Source organism: Macaca nemestrina, chromosome 1 (assembly GCF_043159975.1).
Source record: "Macaca nemestrina isolate mMacNem1 chromosome 1, mMacNem.hap1, whole genome shotgun sequence".
Lineage (NCBI taxonomy): Eukaryota > Metazoa > Chordata > Mammalia > Primates > Cercopithecidae > Macaca > Macaca nemestrina.
Window position 1 is genome coordinate 133,750,996 of NC_092125.1, and position 25,212 is coordinate 133,776,207.

Genomic DNA, 25,212 nt, shown 5'->3' on the forward strand with positions numbered 1-25,212 from the left:
AAGCTTTGTGAGATCAGGGACATTATCTGTTTCACCTAGTACTGAATCTCTGACATGTAACACAGTGCCTACTCTATAACAGGTACTTGATCAATACTGGTTAAAAGAACAGGCACCCCTGGCTCGTCTGAGTTTTGAACTTTTCTTACTATGACACATTGCAATTTAGATTCAATTTGCTCATCTTGTGTCTTTTGCCCATATATTTAATTAATTTTATGTTCATGAACTAAAAATGATTTTAGTAGTAGATATATATATATATAAAAAAATTCAAATAACTTTCCTTGTTCAGAGGTTAAATGTAAATGATATTTTATGTTAATGAATTTTTCCTGCAGTCTGACCTCCTTAGCAAAAAAATAAGCAGATAATTTAGGGTGAAAGGGTCTGGACTACACAAAAGGACACTCAGGCAATGTTTCAGTGGTTTGAGAGCAGTCCTATCCATGTTTCTTTAGCTGTGGCCTGTTGCCACATGGAAATTTCCTGGTGGGCCACCATGATAAAGATTGGCTAAGGTCTACTCTGTGGAGGCAGGTTTACCCTGGAGGCCATTCTAAAAGTAATGGAAAACCTACTCAGGAAATGTAATTTCAAGGCCTATCTTTTTTGACTTGTGCAATTTTGAAAGTTCAGTCTGTGTCATACACATTTTGTGTCAGATGAAGTTTTCACAGCAAAGCTCATAGTAGTTCTGATAACTGATACTATAAAGAAAAACCAGAAACACAATTTCCAGAAGCTTCTCTGGACACTAGAAAAGACTGTCAAATAAAATAGTTTTCTCAAGTCAAAATGATCGTTATTGCCCTTGAAGACTAAATGATGTATTGTTTGAATAAATCTAATGAGTTAGGAACCTATACAGTGGTTTATACCCCTCTTCCCATATACCCTTTACCTTCTGGGATTTCTCAGGTTTCCCATCTATGAAATGGCGGTGTTCATAATGTTATATTTCATGAGTGTAAACAATATAATCTTATACTTCATAAAATTGCTATAGAGCTAGGATGAGCTAATAGGTTTGAAATAACTTTGTATACTATAAAATGCTATTAATTCATCAAACATTCATTAAGTACATATATACCAGACCTTGTGCTAGACCCAAGGGAGGGATATAAAAACAAATTCTTGCTTTGTGATTGAGCTCACAAATGAGGGAAATGACAGACGAGGGTAAAATCATAATACAGGATAAAGAAAACTGCAGCATCACAGATGGTGTATCAATTGATTCTGTCTAGAGGGTTCACAGAAGAGAAGATACTTAATGTGGACTTGGAACGCTAGATAATATTTCACTAAAGGGAGAAGGCGCAAAGGGCATTCCAGTCAGATATCTACTTATAATCCGTATCAAGAGAGTCACTCCATTTTTGAAAAAATGGTAAGTGGAAGGAAGGTATCCAGAAGGCATGTAAAGGTGATGTAATTGTTTCTTTTCTTTCTTCTACTTCTTTTTTATTTTCTTAGATTGACAGAAGACAAGCTAACTTCATAAAACAAAGTTAGAAACAAAGAAGCATCAGAGACAACTGAACCAGGACAAGAAATGGTGAAAGTGTAGCAGGGAAAACAATCTGTTACTTTATACATACCCTAAAAAATGCATGAAAGTTTGAAACCTCAATGAAACCTCAAGGAAACCCCATGAAAAACAGGATGCTCCTCTTTTAATGATCAAGCAAGTGAATATATCAATTTAGAGATTACAAAAAAATGAAAAGTGACTAACAGTATGTTTGTCAAAGATACATTCAAATGCATTTTACAAAACAACTTCAACAATAGTTCATGAACTAAGCAGGACAATGGGAGAATAAGCTGAGTCCTAGTCAGAATTATTACCAATACTTTGTGTCACAGGTGTAAAGGCCTGTTACTCCTTTATACCACCTCAACTCTTTTGCTAGGTGCTACTGAGATGAGTGAATATTCTGAGTTTATTTTAAAGATAGAAATCTGTGCAAGAAAAAGTGGCAAAGCATTTTAAGGGTAAATAATTCAAAACCTCAGGTGGCAACATACACATGTACACGCATACAAACTCATTTCTCACATTCAGAACTATTAAGTTAAAGATCAGACATATGATTTACATTACTGTTGAAGGTGAAAGGGGATGCTATTTATAATTTTCACTGGGGAAACAGGTACAAACCTGGATGGTCCCAGGCAGAATTAGATGTATGGTGACCCTAGTTACAGGAACCACAAAGTTAGACTTTGTTAAACAGAACAAAGCCAATGTTCTTTGTGCTCCTCTAAGGAGCTCCTGGAGCTTTTGGTCTTGACATATAAGAAATTTTGGTATGGGCATAATTTATAATGTAAGTGCTGAAGGGATGGAGTAGGGACCAGTATAATATTGTGGTTAAGAGTATTACTAGCTTCACATCCTGGCTAATGAATTGTGTGATGTTGGACAAGATGCATCTATATGACCAGCTACTGTGTGCCTTAGCTTCTTCATTTGTAAATTGAGAACAATAATTGGTTATAGTGAGAATTAAATGAGTTAATATATGGAAATTGCTTGTAGCGAGGTCTGGCCCACAGCATTATATATTATTATATATTGTCATTTTGTTTAATTATCCCCATTTTATAGATTTCAAAAGAAACACACACACAACCAAAAGAAACAAACAAATTTTATTTTAGGGTTTATCTGATGTCTTTCAGGTTCACTTTAGAATATTCAAGAAGGGATCCAGGCATTAGATTGGGCTGGAAACTTGGTCTCCTACAGAAAGAACTATCTTCCCGGCTTTCTCTGGAAATGAGTGGAGGGAATGAAGAGGTACTATTAGCCCTTATTTTATTGGTTTGGTTTCAAGTCTCTGAGATGTCCAATGTTGATCAGACGTATGGTGGAGGTGCTACTCATATAGATGCATTTTCAAGGCGAGTGAGGTTTAAAAAATACTAAAAACATCTGGAACAACCACAGTGGGGTCCATATTTTTATGTTTACATTTAAGTCTCACATGCCGGGGCTAAAAGTTCTTCATTATTGTAAATAATAAAAATTACAGCTAACATTCCTGAACACTTACTAGGTGCCAGGCCCATCCCTAAGTGTTCATATATGTTAACTCATTTAATGCTTACAACACATACTTGAGGTAAGTACTATTGTTATTACCATTTTGCAGGTGAAGATACTGAGGGACAGAGAGGTTGAGGATTTATTTATCTCTGCATTTTACCAGTGCCATACATACCACACACCTAATATTTCCTGAATCAAATTTTGCATGCAGATTTATTAATATTTTCTAGCAGAAGTCATTTGCATTTTTTTTTTCAGTGAAAAGAACTTTCGAGAATCTGTTTAGAGGAAAAACATTTACAGCTGCCTTGTTACCCTTGCTTATATTTATATGTGGTGTTTTGATTTCTGCAAGACCATAAGAATTAGTAATCACAAATAACATTTCAAATAGCCTTTTAAGTACCATTTTAGGTAAGGATAGAAACATTACATGAGATTTTCAGTTCTGGAAATCAGTCTGACAAATGAATATAGATTGTTTTTAATAAATCATTTATATTTGGCTTAAAAAGCATTATTGTGGATTTTTTTTTTCTCTAATGATTTGATTCCTAATCGTGTTTACCTCAGGACAATATCATAATTGCTTGTATTTTCCGAACATACACCAGCTGATGAGAGGCAAGGAGGGACATTATTGGACAGTTCTGTAAATGCCAGTAGGCCAGTTTGGGGTTAATGGTGAATCTCTGACTCCTCCACGGAGTGGAAAATCTCTGTGGGAACATCCTTCAGTGGATTGCATGCCAGTGGTAAAATGCGTGAAGCACAGAGGGGAAGCCAAGCAGCGAAAGAGGCAGCAGGAAAGACATAAACAGCAGAGAACATGGGGAATATAACACAGAGTAGCCATTAGAGGAGATTGGTCAGGGAGGCCAAATGAAGATGGTAGTAAATTTTTATCTTCCTCAATAGGCTATTTTGCAATGGTACTTTGTATATTAAATGATTTGCTGAAAAAGCAGATACCACATTTTGATGTTCTGTGTCGGTTACAGAAAACTATAACACGGGGAAAATATTGTTCCCAAGGATAAGGTAATATCATTGTATGTTTATTTGCTATATTTTAAATTTTAAAGGGCCAGGCTCATGAAATGAATTATGCTTGGATTAAATGCTTTTCTAAATGCCAAAGTGATAATGGCCTATTTCTATTTCTTCCTCATTGTGCCTCAGTTTGATAACAGAAATCTGAACGTGACTATAATCTCATCAGACTTGTTTCTTTAATAAAAGGTGTTACCCAAAGGATTCATTCATGCAACAAACACTTATGGAGCAGTAACCATGGACATGTAAACAGTCTAGGAGGAGAGAGAAACAGTAAAAAACAATTATACAGATCACCCTAAAATTACAATCATTTCAAATGCCACAAAGAAAAAGAAAAATTAGGGTGTTTCTCAGAGTGTGGTATAGAAGGACCTGATCTAGACAGGTGTGTGTTGGGATAGGAAGGAGGGTAGGGAGAAAGTCTCCCTGAGTAAGTTATACTTAAGGAGATGAAGAATAGTGAGGAATTGGCAGAGTGAAGGCAGTGATGGGAAAAGTCAGGTGCACATGATTGATCTTACTCTATTCTTTTTTTTTTTTTTAATTTATTTATTATTATTATACTTTAAGTTGTAGGGTACATGTGCATAACGTGCAGGTTTGTTACATATGTATACTTGTGCCTTGTTGGTGTGCTGCAACCATCAACTCGTCACTTACATCAGGTATAACTCCCAATGCAATCCCTCCCCCCTCCCCCCTCCCCCTCCCCCCTCCCCATGATAGGCCCCGGTGTGTGATGTTCCCCTTCCTGAGTCCAAGTGATCTCATTGTTCAGTTCCCACCTATCAGTGAGAACATGCGGTGTTTGGTTTTCTGTTCTTGTGATAGTTTGCTAAGAATGATGGTTTCCAGCTGCATCCATGTCCCTACAAAGGACACAAACTCATCCTTTTTGATGGCTGCATAGTATTCCATGGTGTATATATGCCACATTTTCTTAATCCAATCTGTCACTGATGGACATTTGGGTTGGTTCCAAGTCTTTGCTATTGTGAATAGTGCCACAATAAACGTACGTGTGCATGTGTCTTTATAGCAGCATAATTTATAATCCTTTGGGTATATACCCAGTAATGGGATGGCTGGGTCATATGGTACATCTAGTTCTAGATCCTTGAGGAATCGCCATACTGTTTTCCATAATGGTTGAACTAGTTTACAATCCCACCAACAGTGTAAAAGTGTTCCTATTTCTCCACATCCTCTCCAGCACCTGTTGTTTCCTGACTTTTTAATGATCGCCATTCTAACTGGTGTGAGATGGTATCTCATTGTGGTTTTGATTTGCATTTCTCTGATGGCCAGTGATGATGAGCATTTTTTCTTGTGTCTGTTGGCTGTATGAATGTCTTCTTTTGAGAAATGTCTGTTCATATCCTTTGCCCACTTTTTGATGGGGTTGTTTGTTTTTTTCTTGTAAATTTGTTTGAGTTCTTTGTAGGTTCTGGATATTAGCCCTTTGTCAGATGAGTAGATTGCAAAAATGTTCTCCCATTCTGTAGGTTGCCTGTTCACTCTGATGGTAGTTTCTTTTGCTGTGCAGAAGCTCTTTAGTTTAATGAGATCCCATTTGTCCATTTTGGCTTTTGCTGCCGTTGCTTTTGGTGTTTTAGACATGAAGTCTTTGCCCATGCCTATGTCCTGAATGGTACTACCTAGGTTTTCCTCTAGGATTTTTATGGTATTAGGTCTAACATTTAAGTCTCTAATCCATCTTGAATTAATTTTCGTATAAGGAGTAAGGAAAGGATCCAGTTTCAGCTTTCTACTTATGGCTAGCCAATTTTCCCAGCACCAATACTCTATTCTTTATAGTAACTGGTTTTGTGTCTATGAAGTTAGTACAAAAGAAGCTTAGTTAACAATGTCTGGTGTGGCCAGGTGGAAGAATGCAATGGAAATATGAAAACATTACAAAGTGACAATAGGGTACTGGATTGTCACAATGTTTGTCTTCTAAAATACCCTCTTGTATCCTGGCAAACAAAGATGTGTGGTAGAATTATCGAAATAGAGGTGGATAGTTTGCCTACTTTTTGTCTTTGAAGCTTCCAGAAGATGGATGAAGAGTCTGTAAATTTGGAAGAGGCAGAAGATAGCAATGAGGTAATGCTGATTGCTCTCCTCATGGTAGTACAGTTACCACAAGCTAATGTGGACTTCTTGCTGGACAGACTGGGTAATGCATGAAATGCCTTCTAAGGATGTGGATATAAAAAACTCAGATGGCAGACATATAAAAACCCACTTCTAAAGACATTCTGAGGGGAATTCAGTGCTGCTCTCAGAGCAAGCGTTTTACATCTACTCAATTTAAAACTATGTGTTATGGATAATTTTAGATATTTATTTTTTATTTCAATATGAGGAAGAGGAAACTCAAATGACTTTTTCTGTGCTGATGCTGGATTCTGTATATAGCCTCAGAATGAGTCTGACATTAAAAGTAAAAATGAGTTAAATTCTCATATCTTTTTTTTTGGAAAAAACATAACCCAAACCCCAAACTGTGTGGGAGGAAGAGGCAGTGCTCTGTCTGGGAGATCTGAGGGGAAAACTTTCAGAATGCTCACAGCCCACATGATCACATGGTGTAAATTCTTGGGGAGGGAATTCTTTGGCAGCCTAACTATATAATTTTCCTCAGAGCAGAAGACTTTATGTTAAAGTTTTAAAATCACAGTAAGATTTAAAGAATTGCTCTTTAATTAAGAAAATGGCTAGATATTTTCCTATAGTTTCCTTTCAGAAAATAGGTTTCTTAACAATTTAATGCAATGGTTGGAGTAATGACAGAAAAGCACAGACTCACCGCACACTCTTTTAGGAACATGTGTGTTTGTTTAGGTGTGAACCCCAATTAGGAATATGCATTAAATTATTCTATTTTCATGCAATTAGGTGGATTAAATGATCAGATCCCACAAGGATAGTTCTGTTAAAATCATGGCTAGATTGACAGTTCTCAAGTTCAGATATCTCCCCTTGAAATTGAAGTAACCAAATGTAATAGTTCCTCTGCCAACTCTTGATTTTTAGTGTGTAAATTATGCATGAATGTTACATTGACTGCCAAGGGTCAATAACAACACATCATCAGGGGCCCAGATGATTTGAGTTCTGCTGTGTGCCAGCTTGATGCTGAAGGAGATATAAAAAGTTTAATAATGGTCATAGTTAATGTTTATTGAGCATTCTCTATATGTCAAGCAATATTCTAAGTGCTTTCATGTTTTATCTCACTGACTTCTCAAGACAACTCTTTGAAATCTGTGTTATTCTTTTCCCCATTTTACAAATTAGAGAAAAGGAATGTGGCAAAAATCGGCTGCAGCTTGTAATTGTGCTCAGGCTAGCAAACCACAAATGTGCTATATGAGAAGGGAAAACACACTTTACGGATTCTTTTATTTTCAAGACATACCTAATTAAAAAATTTAACCTAATTTGTCCCCATTCAAGGGTTTATTTTTTCTTAGTTAAACAAAATTTAGTGCTATTAGAAACTAAACTTTATTGGTCAACACTTGTGGAGCAGTCCAGGAGTTTACTTTGTTTTCTTGACTTGATGTTGTGAGTTTGTAAGAAAGTAATACTTTTTGTTTTTCCTTTTCTTATCTCCCATGGTGAGAAATCACAAATAGATTTTCCAAATCCCCTTATAGGCAGATGGTATGCAGCAGCATGTCTCAGATGTATTTGGCAGTCAACTCCCTCCCTCTTTTGGGGGAGAATTTTGTGCAGTAAATATTTTCCAAAACACACTTTGATAAATGCTACTGTGTGTTTACTACAAGCATATTTTGCCACCTTTTTGTCTCCCAATCACTATAGTCTGCATATCATCTTTAAAGTTTTCATAATTTTGAATCCAGTGGCCTCTTTTCAGATCATGACTTCCCTACAATTGACATTACAGACAATTTCTGACTCCTCCTGGAATGTTTTCCTTTCCTTTCTGGGTTTCCAGAAGACCATTTCTTTCTGGTTTTCTTTCTGCTCCTTTGTCTTCTCTTCTCAGTTTTCTTTATCAACTTGTCTTTATCTAAATCGTAGATGTTAGTGTTCCCCAAGGTTCCATCCTTGACGGTCTTTCTTGTGTCTCAACGTTATATTCCAGTTCCTTCATTAAACTGCCACACTCATTCTTAATTTACGATAGCTTCCCTGATGTCTTTAGAAATAATGAATCACTTTTCATTTTCTCTGCCAAAGGCACTATATTTTTCCCATAGTGAAATGCATACCATGTTGCATATGTCTACCTTCTAACTAGCCTCTTTTGTCAAGGTGTGATAGACTCTATTGCAGTTAATGCTAGTTATCAGAAAAAAAGTTTACATCTCACTCATGCAAGAATCTGCCACAGATCTGGGCAACTCTCAAGGATAGCTGTTTACTGATCTGTTCAGTGACTCAGGGATCTAGGCAACTTCAAACTTGAGGCTCTACCTTCTCGATACAAGGACTGTTCTCATATTTCCATGGCAGAAGAAGTAGAAATTGAGTAGGGGCTTCTACTGCTTCAGCGTGGACTGACACAGACATGTGCTATTCACATTTCATTGAGCAGAACTAACGATAAGGTTTTATCTTTTGATAGTAAGATTGAAAGTTTAGTTAGTTATCCATGTGCCCAGGAAAGAAAGAACTTTCGTTGAAAAGCTTAACATAGGGATTGTATCTTAAGTATCTCTATATGCCCAGTACTTGGCACAGAGTTTAACAATAGATGTTCAATAAATGTTTGGTAAATTGAATCTAATCTAGTTCAAACTTGGGTCATTTTACTGATGGAAGAAGTGAAGCCCTTCAAAGAAAAGTGACTTTCCTCAAATTATTCAGATATTTACATGGCTAGAGCAAGAATCTAGGTCTTTTGCTCTTTTTACTATATTAGATATTCATGGAAGAGTTTGTTCTACAAGAATTGTATGATTTTGTTGGGTTGTACATTATTTCCATTAAGGCTATGAGTTTTGTTTGTTGGAATGTTTATTAACTTGCTTTGCATTTTTGCTTACAGAGTTAACAGAGATATGACATGAACATATATTAGAAAAATGATTCACACACAATAGAAAAAGTAAGTATAGATTATCAGCTTGTTGCCAGCAGCACCAATAATTTTTTTTTGGTTACTAAATAGCCCACATAAGTTTGAGCAATATTGTTTCATTTACTAGTGGCATTTAGTTGCATAGCAAATGCTTTTACTGATAGAAAATAAAAGAAGATTGAAGAAAACCACAAGGTATTATCAATTATTACCCATTCTTACTTCTTTCTTTACTATAGTTTTTGGAATGGTAATTTAGTGTATTTGCTTAGCAATTTCGACGCCTATTTTCCCATTTTATCCTTACTAGCTTTTTAGGTAGTAGATAGGGATTCTCTTAGTGCTGTCTGCGGAAATATTGCAATTCTATGGCTAGTATAATATTTTTTTTGGCAACCTTATTTATTTCAATGCTCGATGGTCTTATTTGCTTTACACCTCAGGGTTCTCCTCAAAACTCCATTGAGGTTCTCTCTGAAGCTGTACCTCTATAGGTAAGATTCCACTTGAACATATAAACTTTAATGCAATGTTTCTAAAATAAACTCATAATCTTCTTCCCTGCTCTCAAGCTTCCTCGAACAAATAAACAAACTGGCAGAGACTGTTACTTGTAGCATGTGGCTAATTTCTAGTCAGAGAATATGAACAGAACTTATGAGTATTTCTTCTATGTCTGGCCCATATCATTTTTCTGGTCAACGAACAAACAAATAAACAAGCCAAATACAACAATGAAGATTAAAAAAAAAAAAAAGAAAACCCTTCCTAGTTTCCACCCGGCTGGAGAAGACTGTGCCAAGCTTGGAAGCCATATTGTTGAAAGTGGCAGAGCATTTTATCGACTTGAGTTCTTCAGTGACTATGGAGAAGGAGCCCTATTACTCTACTAGACTGTTTGAAGAGCAAGCAATAAACTTATACCATGTTGAGTCATTGTTTGAGTCTATTGTTACCACAGAATACTTTGATACAGAAACCTCAGTTTGTGTATCTGTGAAATGGGAATAATAACTACCTTACTTTGAGAACTAAATGAGATAATATAAACAAAACACTTATTTTAATTCATGACTCATAAAAGAGATATGATAATTTTTAGTCTATTCCCTTCCTTCCTTCTTCATATAGATATGAGAAATACAATCCTTTTAATTCCCTTCAGAAACTTCTGAATCCACTACCAAATATAATCCTTTTAATTCACTTCAGAAACTTCTGAATCCACTACCCCTCTTTCTTGACAGAGAGATAGTGATTATGAGATTGAAACTCTGTACATCTCCCAATGCTGAATGTACACACAGACATGGATCCAAATCCACATTCTCTTCCCTTTCTCCTGTTTCAATACTATTCTTTCTGCTATTTAATATTAGCCAGTATTTATTAAGTAATTAGCATATACCAGGTAATATGCAAAGCTCTGCACGGATTATACAATTAGATCTCATGATGTAGACATTGTTTCATATCCCCATATTTCAGATTAAAGAATTGGGAGGAGAAAAATTAAGCAGTTTGCTCAAAAAGCAAGTAGATCTTCAAACTCTCTCATTCTATTTTCACTTTTTATCTGCATTTTAAACGTGAACATATCCCTACAATCTTGAGAAAAACGATTCCGTGAAACTTGACTTCCTTCTTCATTATCTTCACTTTCTGTCTCAACTTCCTGACCTTCACTCTTCAAGCCCTCTGCTCTCACCAATCCAATGAAATGCCTCTGTTTTCTAGTAACACATCCACTGGAGGCTTCCTGGTTTGGATTATCATTCAACCTTTCTGAAATATTTAGTTCTGTACCACTCTCTCTTCCTCAGAACACTAGAGGAGAGTTCGTTACATGCCACACTACTTTTCTAGCCACTCTTTCTCAGTCTAACTTTAGGGACTCTTTCTTCTGACAGTTCCTTGAGTGCTAGTGTCCCTCAGGGTTCTATCTCTAAAATTTTTTTTTTAACATTAAATATTCTGCTTATAATATCTTTTACTCCTATAGTTTCAATTGCTATATATGCTACTCATTCCTAGTCTTTTGAAAATCTCATCTGCACATCTCTTTTGAATTCCATATTCGTTTCATGAATTTCAAGTTGAAATTCTAAATTTAGATCCCACATAAGCACCTCACATTTAACATATATAAAACTGTACTTATAATTTCTCCCTCTAAAATCTTTCCTTCTAACATTTCTTCCTTTGAACTCCTCTGTCTCAGGAATTTATCTATTTGTCCAAATTAGAAATTGCACATCATCTTGGGATCTGCATTTTCATTCATCTGCTAAATGCAGTCAAGTTCTAAGTCTTGATAATAATGCAAAATTTTATTTCCTAAATATACTTCCTAAATGTACGTGATAGGCTTTTTTTAATCATCATTTACTACCAATTGCCATTATTCATGCCTCCTGTGCATCAAAAGCTGATGCAATATTATTTGCCATTCTCAGAAAATAGCATGCCCTTTCATGCTTTGAGAAATGATGTTGTCTTTTTCTTCCTTTTCTGGTTGGAAAACTCTTTCAATAATCAGCTATATTGTCATTACCAGTGTGAATCTTGGGAAATTTCCTGAGGTCAAGCTGGCTGCTCACCTACCCTCCCTCCTATGCTACTATAGAGTGCCCTGCACTTGGCTCATTTCTTAATATTTATAAAAAGTTTTTAAGTCTATGCCTGTTAATCTCCCCTTCTAGACTTGTGGCAGTCTTGGGAAAGGAAAGGCTGTTTTTGTGACAGTGAATTGGATCCTTCCTAATTTAAAAATATATCTGCTAAAGAAACAGTTCACTGAATGGTCATTCACCAAATGAATTAGTTTATCCCAAATAGTTGTAATAGTTAAAGTGATTAGGATGTTTAAATTTGGTCCCCAATGATGAAATATGATTTTCTGGATATTAACTTTTTAAGGTTAAACCCAACCTGAGAACCTGGCAAAAAAAATCTGTAAATGCTAAAGAATCAGTTTTATTTTTAAAATTTCTCAAGGCAAAAGCTGTTTTTCAGCTTTTTTTTTCTTTGAGGGGGTTATTTTATATGTAATGGGACTTCTTATCTACCTCAGATATAGTTTCAGTTATCTCTGAATGTCATTTCCTATTTTGGTAAACTTTATATGTTTTCCTTATTCTTTTGCCACTTCCTCAAAGCAAACCAGCTTTCCTTTTATATCTCTAGTATTTATAGTTTAAGATTAAATTAAACTTTAATTAGGAGATTGAACTTTAAATTTAAATTCACAGCACTAAAATAAATCAGAATTTCAGAATTTTAAATTAAAATTTAATGAAAGAAAAATTTTTAATTAAATAAAATTTAGAATTAAAATTTAAATTCATTCAAAAGAATCAGAATTAGCTTAAACCGTCACATCTCACATGAAACTAAAAATGTGGGCTGGGCGCGGTGGCTCAAGCCTGTAATCCCAGCACTTTGGGAGGCGGAGACGTGCGGATCACGAGGTCAGGAGATCGAGACCATCCTGGCGAACACGGTGAAACCCCGTCCCTACTAAAAAATACAAAAAACTAGCCGGGCAAGGTGGCGGGCGCCTGTAGTCCCAGCTACTCGGGAAGCTGAGGCAGGAGAATGGCGTGAACCCGGGAGGCGGAGCTTGCGGTGAGCTGAGATCGCGCCACTGCACTCCAGCCTGGGTGACAGAGCGAGACTGTCTCAAAAAAAAAAAAAAAAAAAAAAAAAAAAAAGAAAAGAAACTAAAAATGTGTTTTCTATCAAGGAACAATTAAGGTATCTTGATTTGGTTGGTAGTAATTTGCAAATGATTCTCTATGAAAGCACACACACAAAAAAGAAAAAAAAAATGACCACAATGGACCAAATGAAAAAGATACAAAAAATGGATAAAACATAAATAGATTAAAGATACTGTAAATGAAAACATATGAATGCTAAAAGGTTGACTCAATAAAAAATGACATTTTAAAAGGAATAAAAATCAATATAAATGAGTAATTTCTATGTGAAACTTAAGATTTTACTTATGACATCTGTATTGTTTTATATTCAGTCATCAAATCAAAATATTTCTCTTAAAATGTGTAAGATTATTTTTGTTAAGTCACTATGTTTGATGGATTGGTTTTCGGGAAATAAGCCATGTAGTGAACTGATTTTTAGTGATTTTTCCCTGCTTATTTGCCACCAGCAAATTTCCCAAACTCCCAACTTCTCCAATTTCCATAACTTCTTCTGTGAAATTGAAGTTTCTTTTCCCCCTGAGATGATCAGCAGTCTTCTTAAGTGATAGTCATTTATTCTTTTATAACAGGTTTCTTAAGCTTCTCTGGCTTGACCTTTTCTTCCCTCCTAGACCTGGCCCATATCTGCTCTTAGGTGTCTCAGAAATTCTTCAAATTCAGTGTTTCCAAGACTGAATGTAGGTATATGCTTCTCTTCTGGTCCCTGCCATCCCAACTCTTCAAACTTGTTCTTCTTTAGAATTTTTTTTTTTTTTTTTTGACAGAGTCTCGCTTTATTGCCCAGGCTGGAGTACATTGGTACCGTCTCAGCTCATTGCAACCTCTACCTCTGAGTTCAAGAGATTCTCCTGCCTCAGTCTCCTGAGTAGCTGGGACTACAGGCACCTGCAAACATGTCCGGCTAATTTTTCTATTTTTAGTAGAGATGAGATTTCACCATATTGGTCAGGCTTGTCTCAAACTCCTGACCTCAGATGATCCACCCATCTTGGCCTCTCAAGTTCTGGGAGTACAGGCCTGAGTCATAGGATTCTCTTTTTAGGATATGGCCACCATCCTTCCAGTAGCATAAGCCAGAAACAAGGAATCAACCCGTCACTAGTTATTCTAGATGTTTTCAAATGTCCATTCATTTCCATTACCCTGCTTCTAGTCCAAGGTACCATTATCTTTTGTTGAAACTCCTATTATAGTCTATTGTCTGCATTTTGGAATTGTGAACATTACATTTTTAAACTTAAAAGCTTAGAACAAAGGCTGTCACCTAGTAAGCATTCACCACATGTATGAATGGACATTGTATTAGTCCGTTTTAACGTTGCTGATAAAGACATACCCAAGACTGGGCAATTTACAAAGAAAATAATTTTAATGGAGAACTCACAGTTCCATGTGGTTGGGGAAGCCTCACAATCATGGCAGAAGGGAAGAAGGAGCAAGTTACATCTTACATGGATGGCAACAGGCAAAAAGAGAGAGCTTGTGTGGGAAAACTCCCATTTTTAAAACCATCAGATCTCGTGAGACCTAGTCACTATCACGAGAAGAGCACAGGAAACACACACTCCCATGATTCAATCATCTCCCACTGGGTACCTCCCACAACACATGGGAATCATGGGAGCTACAAGATGAGATTTGAGTGGGGACACAGAGCCAAACCGTATCAGACATTTAATTAAAGTAGTATATTCTTTGGTCTTCTTTTATCCTCATTTAAAATTTTATTTTAAGAAATTTAAAATATATTTCTAAAATACAGATTATATTGCCCTACTCTTTGAAACCTTTCAATAGCTCCCTATTACTCCCAAAGACCTAAATTCATTATATGACCTAGATGGTTGTGCAAGCTTTGGCTTCTGAACACCTTTCCATGTTCCTGGGACCTTTCTCCCTCTCTGGGCTCCAGCCACTGACTGTAAGGCCCTGGAATGTGCTCTGCCACTGTTTGGCCCAGAGCTTTGTTTGTATACCTTCTAGTGCATCCCTTCTCCTGCCTATCCCAGCACGCTGTGCCTCTTTTTCCCTCTTGCTTTTCTTCCTTTGTTAAAAATAGACTTTGTTATTTAGAGCAGCTTTAGGTTCACAGCATAATTGAGCAGACAGACAATTACCATATACTCCCTGCCTGCATATATTCACAGCCTCTCTCACTCTTGCCTTCCTTTTAGCCTCCCATGCTAGATCTGTTTCTTTTATTAGCTCTAATAAATAAATATATTAATATTTATTTATTATTATTAATAGAATAATAAATATATTATTAGTTATATATAAGAGAACCATATTCTCTTCCTTCACACATTACCTTGAGATTGTAATTTTTTATTGTGATTATCTGTAGCTTGTCTTCTTCTCTTCATAAAGCATAGAATCCATGAGGTCAAGGACTGTACTGACTTTTTCCCTGAGATCTAATCAAGTGTCCATCATATAGAAGGTCTTCAATACACATTCATCATTGTGGTTGAATGACATATATCATATAATCCTACATAGTTTCTGGGTAAAACGTATCTCTGTGTAATTACCATTACAACACTTCAAAGATCTAAAATAAAAGTTAACCATAATTTTGCTATTTGTTTCTGTCTCAGGCGAATTTAGCATTTCACATTTGTAACTATTCTGGTCCAGTAGCTCTTAAAATTTAACCACAGATATTATATTAAGTATACACACACCGATGGAAGTAAAATTATTCTGTTCCGTGTTAAATATAATAATTTACTTCTATTTTTACTCTTTCTTATGTCTGTTTTCAAACCTGAAGTGTTTGATTTCCTTCTGCAAAAATTTGCTTACCTTACCTGAGAGGCACATACCACCACAAGGGGGCAGAGATAGACAAATATTCAGTTCTTTAGACTGCATTCTGTATCCTGAGAATATTGTTTGACAGAATAAATTTGAGCCATTATTTTTTCCATGAGTCTATTTTTTCATTTGCCTTTCAATTTGAAATCTATAAGTACTATTATCCTCTTCATACAGTGTATGCGTTTTTAAAGATGAACAGACCTCTACTATATAAATTGTAGGCATTATATAACTTAACACTTCAGTACATTAAGTAATTTTACAGTTATAAGAATGATATGCTAGACATTGCAGTAAATTGTTCACTGGTAATTTCATAGCTAGTTTCTACTCTCTTATCTTTAGCCTACACACACATACACACATGTACACACACACATACATAGATATGTTGGTGGGGGGAAAAGAGATTTTATTTTTGCATAATCATTCAGGGAATATTTAGGTATTTATGTCATAGAAACTAGAAATTAAACATTTGGAGAGAACAGGATTTTATCGTACTGTTTTATTATTCTATCCTTTGTGCACTAAATACATATTCTACTTTGAGTAAGAAAAGCACATGCTGAGCTATAAGTATCTATCTTAACATAGTTCTCATAAAGAGCTTGGGTAGGACTTTATGTCAGCAATCTAATTACATAACTGACCTTGTTTTATTGGTTATTCTGAAATTTAGTTCTCCGTAAATATAGAGCCCATCCAATTTAGAGTTGAATTTTAAGAATGTTAACTTTAATGATAACGAGATAATTTATGTGTGAACAGATGCCTTGGTTAGAAGGAAGTTTAGAGGAGAAAGAGAGCTTTTTATTACAGAAAAACCAGTAGCAGAAAGAATGTGACTTTGATTCGGATTGGGAATCACCAAAATTTGGTAACCACATGATAATTTCACAGACAAATCATCTGAACTTGATGGCTGATATTCAAGGTCATCCATAGTCTGGGCCCAAACATCCTCACTGGCCCTTTTCTCATATCTCCACCCACCCGGCATTCCATTCACCTGGACCACTTGCCTTTTGAGGAACAAGTCATACTTTTCCATGCTTCTATGCCTTGGCCCTTGCCTGCTTTCCTAATCTGGAATTACACCTCTCCACATCACCTCGGAGTTTTCTCCCAAGTAATGCAAATAACTGAGCATATTTGTCATACTCTAATTTCTTGAGCCCATGGAAAGATATTGCTAGTAGACCACAACACTTTCTCCAGTCTCACTTAAATGTAGCCTCAGTGCCCTTCTCAGTACAGCTTCTCAGAATAATTCAGACACCTACACCAAGTAATTTGGTTTATGAGATATTTGCCATCTTGGTGACTTAGCCCAAATTGGTGGCTAGTTGAGTAAGACCAGGATTGGGTGTCTTTGGAGAATGTAATTTTGACTTGAATATGGAGATGCTTGTAGAACAGTGTTCCTTCCTCTGAACATGGCTACAGAAGAACAAATCAGTTAGTCTGAAGGTAAGAAAATAAAACAACTTAATATGTCATATAATTTTATTCATCTAAGTCGAACTGAGCTATTATATTCATCCATAAGCACCACAGAAGAAGGGTCATGTTTATTTTGTTTATCACCATATCCCCAGCATTTAGCCAAGGGTCTGGAACATATCAGGTACTCAATAATATTTGCTGATTGAATGAACTAATAGTGAATAATGGCAAATATTATATTTCATGCCACACCATCTTCTCCATTAAATGGGGTAGATTTGCACTCTAAGCTGGTGGCTGCTCTGGAGAAAGGGTTCCCAGAGAAGTAAAAGGGAAAGCTTTTTGAAGGTCAGAACATGACCTTTTGGAGGTAGCAACAGAAAGATACCAGCAGTAAAGTTGGGAAACCTGTGAGTGCTTTGTCTAGTCTGCTTCACTTCAAAGTATCAAAGAATCATATAATTTAAAGAGTTTGGAACAAAGATTTATTCTGAGTCAATATGGATTCTATTAAATTGTACCTAAAGTATTAGACATTGGCACTGTTCTGAGACCCAATCTTTGGGAAGATTTAGCTCACTCTTAAATTTTTGAGGGAAAATATTTGAAAATCTTCCAAGGACATTTAATGTGATTTACATTTCTAAAGGTCAGTTAAGTCCCAAGTTAATTCCTCTTATACACTGGTTTCCTAAACTGAGAATAGAAGATTTGTTTTTCATATGACCACAGGAAGTATGAACAATTTTTAGTTTAAAAACCTGAGTTGTAGAAGCAGATGGCCTCTGGACCATTTGTCTCATTTTTAAAAATTCAACTTTGATTTTAGATACAAGGGGTACATGTGCAAGTTTGTTATGTGGTTATATTGCACTCAAGTAGGAGCATAGTACCCAATAGGTAGTTTTTCAACCCATGCCTCCCTCTGTCTCTCCCCTCTTTAGTAGTCCATTGTGTTTGTTATTCCCATGTTTATGTTCATATGCGCTCAATGTTTAGCTCTCATTTGTTAAGTGAGAACATGTAGTATTTGGTTTTCTGTTCCTGCATTAGTTCGCTTAGAGTTATAGCCTTTAGCTCCATCCATGGTTCTACAAAGGACATGATTTCATTCCTTTTTATGGCTGCATAGTATTCCATGGTGTACATGTACCACATTGTCTTTATCCAATCCACCATTGTTGGGCACTTAGTTTGATTCTAGGTCTTTGCTATTGTAAATAGTGCATTGATGAACATATGAGTGCATGTGTCTTTTTTGGCATAATGATCTCTTTTCCTTTGGGTATATCTCAGTAATGAGATTGCTGGGTCGAATGGTAGCTCTGTTTTAAGTTCTTTGAGAAATCTCTAAACCGCTTTCCACAATGGCTGAACTAATTTACAATCCCATCAATGGTATAAACATTCCCTTTTTCGCCACAAGCTCACTAGCATCTGTTGCTTTTGGACTTTTTGATAATAGATATTTTGACTGGTAGGAGATGGTAGCTCATTGTGGTTTTGATTTACACTTCTCTGATGATTAGTGATAATGAGCATTTTTTTCATATGTTTGTTGGTCACTTGTATGTCTTCTTTTGAGAAGTGTCTGTTCATGTCCTTCACCCATTTTGAAAAATGGAGTAATTTGTTTTTTAAGTTCCTATAGATTCTGGATATTAGACTGTTGTTGGATGCATAGTTTGCAGACATTTTCTCCCATTCTGTAGGCTGTCTGTTTACTCTATTGATAGTTTGTTTTGCTGTTCAGAATCTCATAAGTTTAATTGGATTCCACTTGTCAATTTTTGTTTGTATTGCTATTGCTTTTGGTAACTTAACCAAAAATTATTTGCCAAGACTGATGTTCAGAAGGGTATTTCCTAGGGTTTCTTCTAGGATTTTTGTAGTTTGATGTCTTACACATAAATCTTTAACTGTCTGTAGTTAATTTTTGTATATAGTAAAAGGTAAAGGTCCAGTTTCATTCTTCTACACATGAATAGCCAGTTATTTCATCACTATTGAATAAGGAGGACTTTTCCCATGGCTTGTTTTTGTTTGCCTCCCTAAAGATCAGATGGTTGTGAGTGTATGGCTTTATTTCTAAGTTTTCTATTGTGTTCCATTGGTTTACGTGCCTGTTTTTGTACCAATACCATGCTATTCTGGTTATTATATCATTATAATATAGTTTGAAGTGAAGTAGTGTGATGCCTCTGGCTTTGTACATTTTGCTTAGGATTACTTTGGCTATTGGGGCTTTTTTTTTTTTTTGGTTTCATACGGATTTTAGAGTAGTTTTTTCTAATTCTATCAGGAATGACATTGTTAATTTGCTAAGAATAGTTAGTGTTAAGTCACTAAATCTCTCTCCAGTGTTGTTTTGTGCAGTATTACCATTTTAATGACATTGATTTTTTCAATCTGTGAGCGTGGAATGCTTTTCCATTTATTTGTATCATCTCTGATTTCTTTCAGCAGTGCTTTGTAGTTCTCATTATAGAGATATTTCACTTCCTTGCTTAGCTGTATTCCTAAGTATTTCATTTTCTTTGTGGTTATTGTAAATGTGATCATGTTTTTGATTTGACTTTCCACCTGAACATTATTGGTGTATAGATATGTTACATAGATTTTTGTATTCTGAATTGTACTAATATAATTTACTAGTTCGAGTAGCCTTTTGGCAGAATTTTTGGGGTTTTCTATATATAGAATCATACCATCAGTGAAGAGAGATAGTTGACTTTTTCTTTTCCTATTGAATGCCTTTTATTTCTCTCTCTTGCCTGATTGCTCTGGCTACAACTTCCTGTCTCATTTGTTAATACATTAAGGAAAAGGTAACTAAATACTTCAGAGAAAAGTAATAGCATATATTAGCAAATTCCTTAGATTTTGTCTCTTCCAGAGCTGTCAAAAGAACTTTTGCCATGATGACAATATTCTGTATTTGTTTTATCCAATATAATAGTCACTGGCCACACATGACCACTGGGCACTGGAAATCTGGCTAGTACAATAGAGGCACCGAATTTTTAAATATTGTTTAAAATAAGTAATTAAAATTTATATTTAAATAACCACATGTGTCTAGTGGCTACTGTATTAGAGTGCATGTCCAGAAGAATATATGCTTAATTAAAATTAAAAATAAATTTTAGAATTAAAATTTAAAAAACTAAAATTATAATTTTTGAGATAAGCTATTGATAATGTCAACAAATAAGACATCAGACTGAAAGCAGAAAAAGAAACTCAAGAATTGTAGTATGGGAATTTTAAAAAGCAGCAGGCTTAGCACTTACCATGTGTTAGACCCTGTGCTAGACCCATTCACATTTATCATCTCAGTGAATGCTCATAACAACTCTGCAAGTAAATATTTTATCTACACTTTATAGGCAAGAAGTCAGATATTACAATTTCCTCACTGAAAAAACTTAAACCCATCTGGTTTCAAAAGCCAGACTGTACAATTTGAGCGAGCAGAAGAAAAATATCCAGATATAATTATGAATGTGCATCTTATGAGAGGTGAGGTCAGGCCTGGAATGAGTGTCACATCCAAATATTGCTCAGGAATTTCTTAAAGTCCTCATTGCTGAGTCTAGGCTTGGTTTCTGATGATGTAACAGTGCTGAAGCTAAAGGTGGGGTCAGGTGGTCCAAATTGGGTAGAAGAAGGTGAGGCTGGGGACCAGCCACCTGAAAGAGAGCACTGATGTTCTGGGTGACCATCCCTCTTGTAGAACATTGCCTTTCGGGTACCTGAGCAACAATTGCTAGACTTGCTGTTTTCATTAGAGGTGCTGACTTATGACAGCATTCTCAGCTATAATTTTATGGTTGAGTACTTTGATGTTATTTTTCTCTCCAGTAATGCTCTGTGACCTGATTTTCTCCTCATTTGTCAGATAGCTTATGTGATGTGGCTTTCACTTGGTAATTGCAATTCGGGGGCATTTCCCTGCAGTAATGTGTCAAGAAACAGCTTCTGTAACACCAGAAAGCATGCTTTCTTATCATGAGGAGAGTGGAGATGTGCCTCTACGTGTTGACTGTGTCATTAAATCTAATGCTTCTGGATGCATATGTCTAGCTGAGCACCTAAATAACGTGTATTCTACATCCTTAGAATAAAAGGGTATCAGCATTTTTCCTGCTAGTCTTTGGAGTTCGTGCCACAAAAGAATGATACTTTGCTACCTCAACTATTAAATGAAGGCATCTGCTTAAAGAAGACTGAATATCTTGGTTTAAGAACTTGACTTTCCCAATGATTGAAATGAATTCGATAGGAATGATGGCCCAGGTATCTATAGTGGGCTAGTCTTGTGTCTTGCTATCCTGGGATTCTTTTAGAACTAGAAATACAATACCAGAACTCTTTGATAAAGATTCGGATTCTGAGATGAAGCAATCTGATCCAGGCAGTTTAGGATTGGGGCTAAGTCTCATTTAAAAATGGGGCCATGAGTGGTCAGAGGTATCTGTGGAAGCCAAATATGAGTCTGTTGCAAGATGGGGAATCCTTTAACAGATTAACAGTCCATGGAATTAGTGGTCTAGGAGGCAGCACGCTAGCCAGAAATGGGATATGAAAAGGATTTCTGAAGTGCAGATAAAATCGTGCTTCAATCTTCACAATCTTCAGGGCCAAAGTAGGAGGGGAGCTGGAGAAGGAACACAGAATCAGAAACAAGATTGTTACAAGGTGGTTAGGGAGCAAATTGCTTGAATTGCAGCCCGCTTACATTTGAGCAAATGTGCTTCCTGGAGCTGGGGGCTTGTTCTTAAAAGAGCCAGTTCCGTAGGACAGGTAACTTGCCAAAGTCCAGATCGACTTCAGCGCCGGGAGGTATAAATACATTTTGCAAAATCCAAATGTTCAAGCTGAAAGAGAGCCCAGTTCCTAAGAAATGATTTTTTTATTTGATATTCTTAAGTATCAACCGTATATTAGACAATATGTAGCCTTAGAGAGTTGCATGAAATTTCTGTAAGCACTGTACAATTGCTGGATGTCTCCTGCAAAAATAAGAAGAAATTCAGCCGAAAACCTTTTTCTCTTCCTCTTTCCCCTTTATAAAGAAGGCTAATAGATCTCTCATTTTTCAAAATGTATCTCAGCTTCGGAATGGAGAAGTGGAAATGTGTTTTTTCTATTTGAAAGGAAGGTTATCTAAACACTGTAGTGTGTGATTCTATTACAGCTTGCTTGATTTACACTCTGAGTGTACCTAAAACTCTCAATTCTACTTCACGTGTGGTAAAAGGTCAAATTCAGTCTTGTTCTACCTTCCAAACATTTACACTCCCTGTCCACCTTATAGGGGAAGACAGACAATTATTAGCCTGTGGAAAAGGCGTACTGGGATTCATGTCATATAGCGAGAATATTTATTTTTCTCTTATTTTGCCAAGCCGATGGTGGTGGTGTCTGCAGTACACAGCTGACATGGAGCTGACATGGAGCTGAAACTAGATGTGGTCCTATGATAGGCAGGACAAGAAGCAGAAAGGCTGCTCTTCTGCTGGCCATAAATATCAGCTCACATTTCTCTTTCTCCTTCTCTATAAAATTCTCTATACATGTATACAGGCCTGTCAACATATGCAAAGACATGTCAAACATATTAATAGGATTGTGAGTTAATTCAAATCCAGTCGTTCTTTCAATATACGTAAATGTTGGGCACATTATTTGAGCAAGTGCTGCCCACATGAATTGTCTCTAGACATTCATTTGTTTTTTTTTTTCTGCTGTATGTTTCTGTTTCTTCTTAGTTTAAGCAGATAACTTTTGTTTTTTGCTTCAAAGACATTTGCAGAATGGAAGGTAGAAACTTTTTAAAAGCAACCTTTCTGCTTTTTCGAAAAGACTATACTCACTGCAAGTGGAGAAGCGAGAATAGGAGTGTCATCTTTAGGGTCTCCAAGGAAGATTGGAGAGGCCTCGGACTGGGGTGGGGGCAGAGACTGCTGGGCCCACAAGTAGAATAGCCCTGCCCTGTTTCCTTGGCAGCGTCTTTGGGCAATGGCAACCTAGAAGTAACATCCAGAAAGGCTGTTCTCAAGCCATGGAATGCCCACTCCCAGAAAACATTCCCAGACCCCAAGCATAGAACAGAGCTGAGAGGTGCTAGGAAAGAAAATGTGAGAATGGAAAATGGGCTTCTCTGAAGAAACCAGTGAGAACCACAAACAGGACGGACCTCTGTAGTGCAGTGCTTTAGGACAGAGTAAGACATACCACTCAGATTGTTCATGGCACTAAGCAAATGGGAGAGGTGGAGCCCGGTAATCACTGGGATTAAAACTCTCTCCAGATTGGTGGGATTTAGATTTAAGCTGATTAAGCAGGGATTAGATTTAAGTTAATTTTGAAAAAAAACAAAACAAAACAGTGCCTTATTTCTTGCACACCTGGATTAGTGGATTAAGTTTATCTGCTGTCATTATAGCAAGGAACACGAATATTAAACAAGTTATTACTGTTGTGAATTGACCTATGAAGTAATAATTGTGGGTACTTTGGAAGCAGAACTGTGGGGCCTAATTAAAAGTATGTTTATGGGTAGGATGGATGGGGAGGAAATTAGTCCCTGGATGAATAACATTTTAGCTGTTATCTATAGGATGAATTAAAGTTAGTTAGCTTAGTTAAAATTAAAGGGTGATCCAGGCAATGAACAGTGCATGGAAATGTCCTGAGGTGGATAAGAGCTTGGGCCAGTCAGTGTGGCCAAGACATGAGAGCAAGGGGATAAATGGCTGGTGCAGAGACAAAGAGGAGACAGGGTTCAGGTCACGCCGAGCCTACCAGCTCACGTTAAACAATGATCATAAGTGATGGAGAAAACCATGAAAGAATTTTAAGTAGGGAGTGAAATAAAAGATTTGAGATTTCCTAAGATTAACTTTGCTTGCAGTTTAGAGAATAAATTAGACAAGTGACAAAGAGGATTGGGAGGATGAGCTAGTAGGTCTTGTGATTATAATTGATTGAACAAGCTTGTGGCAGGAAGGATGGTGAGAAGTTTATAATGAAGAGATTTTGGACAATCGTATCAATGGACCCTGATGATTAATGTTGTGGTGAGGGGTGTGAGATAGAGAGGGAAAAGTGAGGATGCTTTATAAACTTCTTGCATAAGCAATAAGATAGAGGAAGTGAAATTATGGATCAAGAAACACTAGTGGAAGAACACATTTTGGGTTTGGTTTTGACCACAATGAGCTTGATCTGCTTGGGAGATATTTAAGCTTTTACATGTACGTTGTAAGATCTACACTATTGGACATAATAATAATAATTCATTTTTATACTAAAGGTACTTGTAAGGAATACTGTGATACTAATAATTTAAAGGTAGATGATTTTATTTCATTAGATATATTAAAAAGACATTTTAAAAAGGAATTAAAATGGACATGAACCGATATTTTTGACAAAGTTAACAACTTTGACCTAGAAACTGGCCAAAGGTAAATGTTGACGTGAATAAAATTGCTTCTAATTTCCAGAGGAAAACAAGAAGCTGTTGGAAGACACATTCTGAACTGGCTAGCACAACACTCTGAAACTGGAGGATATCAACTGATAAGATATTAAGTTCTCCCTTAGTTTCAAATACACTGGGTTCATAAATTATTAACATAAACAATGGTGTTCCATCAAGTTACCATGAAGACAGCTAGGTCTGCACACCCCCACAAGTGTCGACCCCTCCAAGCACATCCTCCACCTGGAACTGGGAACTGAATGGATATATGTTGGTCAGAAAGGTCTTTACATCTTTGAATTGTAATGATCATGATTAGTTGCTGAGTTTGCCACCTCCCTACCTCCCTGCCTTCTACCTTCCAAGAATTGTCATTATAAAAATAGCCATTTGGTTTATGGCATAAGCTTTATCACAAAGCTTGACCCAGATGAAGAATCCAGGAAATTTCTAGCCAGCCTTTTATTTCCTTCATGCACAGAATCATGGTAGAGGCTTAGCATTTATCAAACTATAGCTTTTCCCCAAAGGAAAA

General features: G+C 36.3%; 1 long non-coding RNA gene across 2 annotated transcripts; it reads left to right on the forward strand.

Moving 5' to 3' along the window:
* Positions 1–2,696: 2,696 nt before the first annotated feature.
* Positions 2,697–24,928, forward strand: LOC105485453 (uncharacterized). Of its 2 annotated transcripts, XR_989585.2 has the most exons (5): positions 2,697–2,812; positions 6,175–6,232; positions 9,153–9,212; positions 17,086–17,209; positions 24,700–24,928. It is a non-coding gene; the product is annotated as an uncharacterized lncRNA (long non-coding RNA). The 2 variants fall into 2 exon arrangements; XR_989584.3 differs by lacking the exons at positions 17,086–17,209; positions 24,700–24,928 and having other exon boundaries at positions 9,153–9,345.
* The last annotated feature ends 284 nt before the right edge of the window (positions 24,929–25,212 follow it).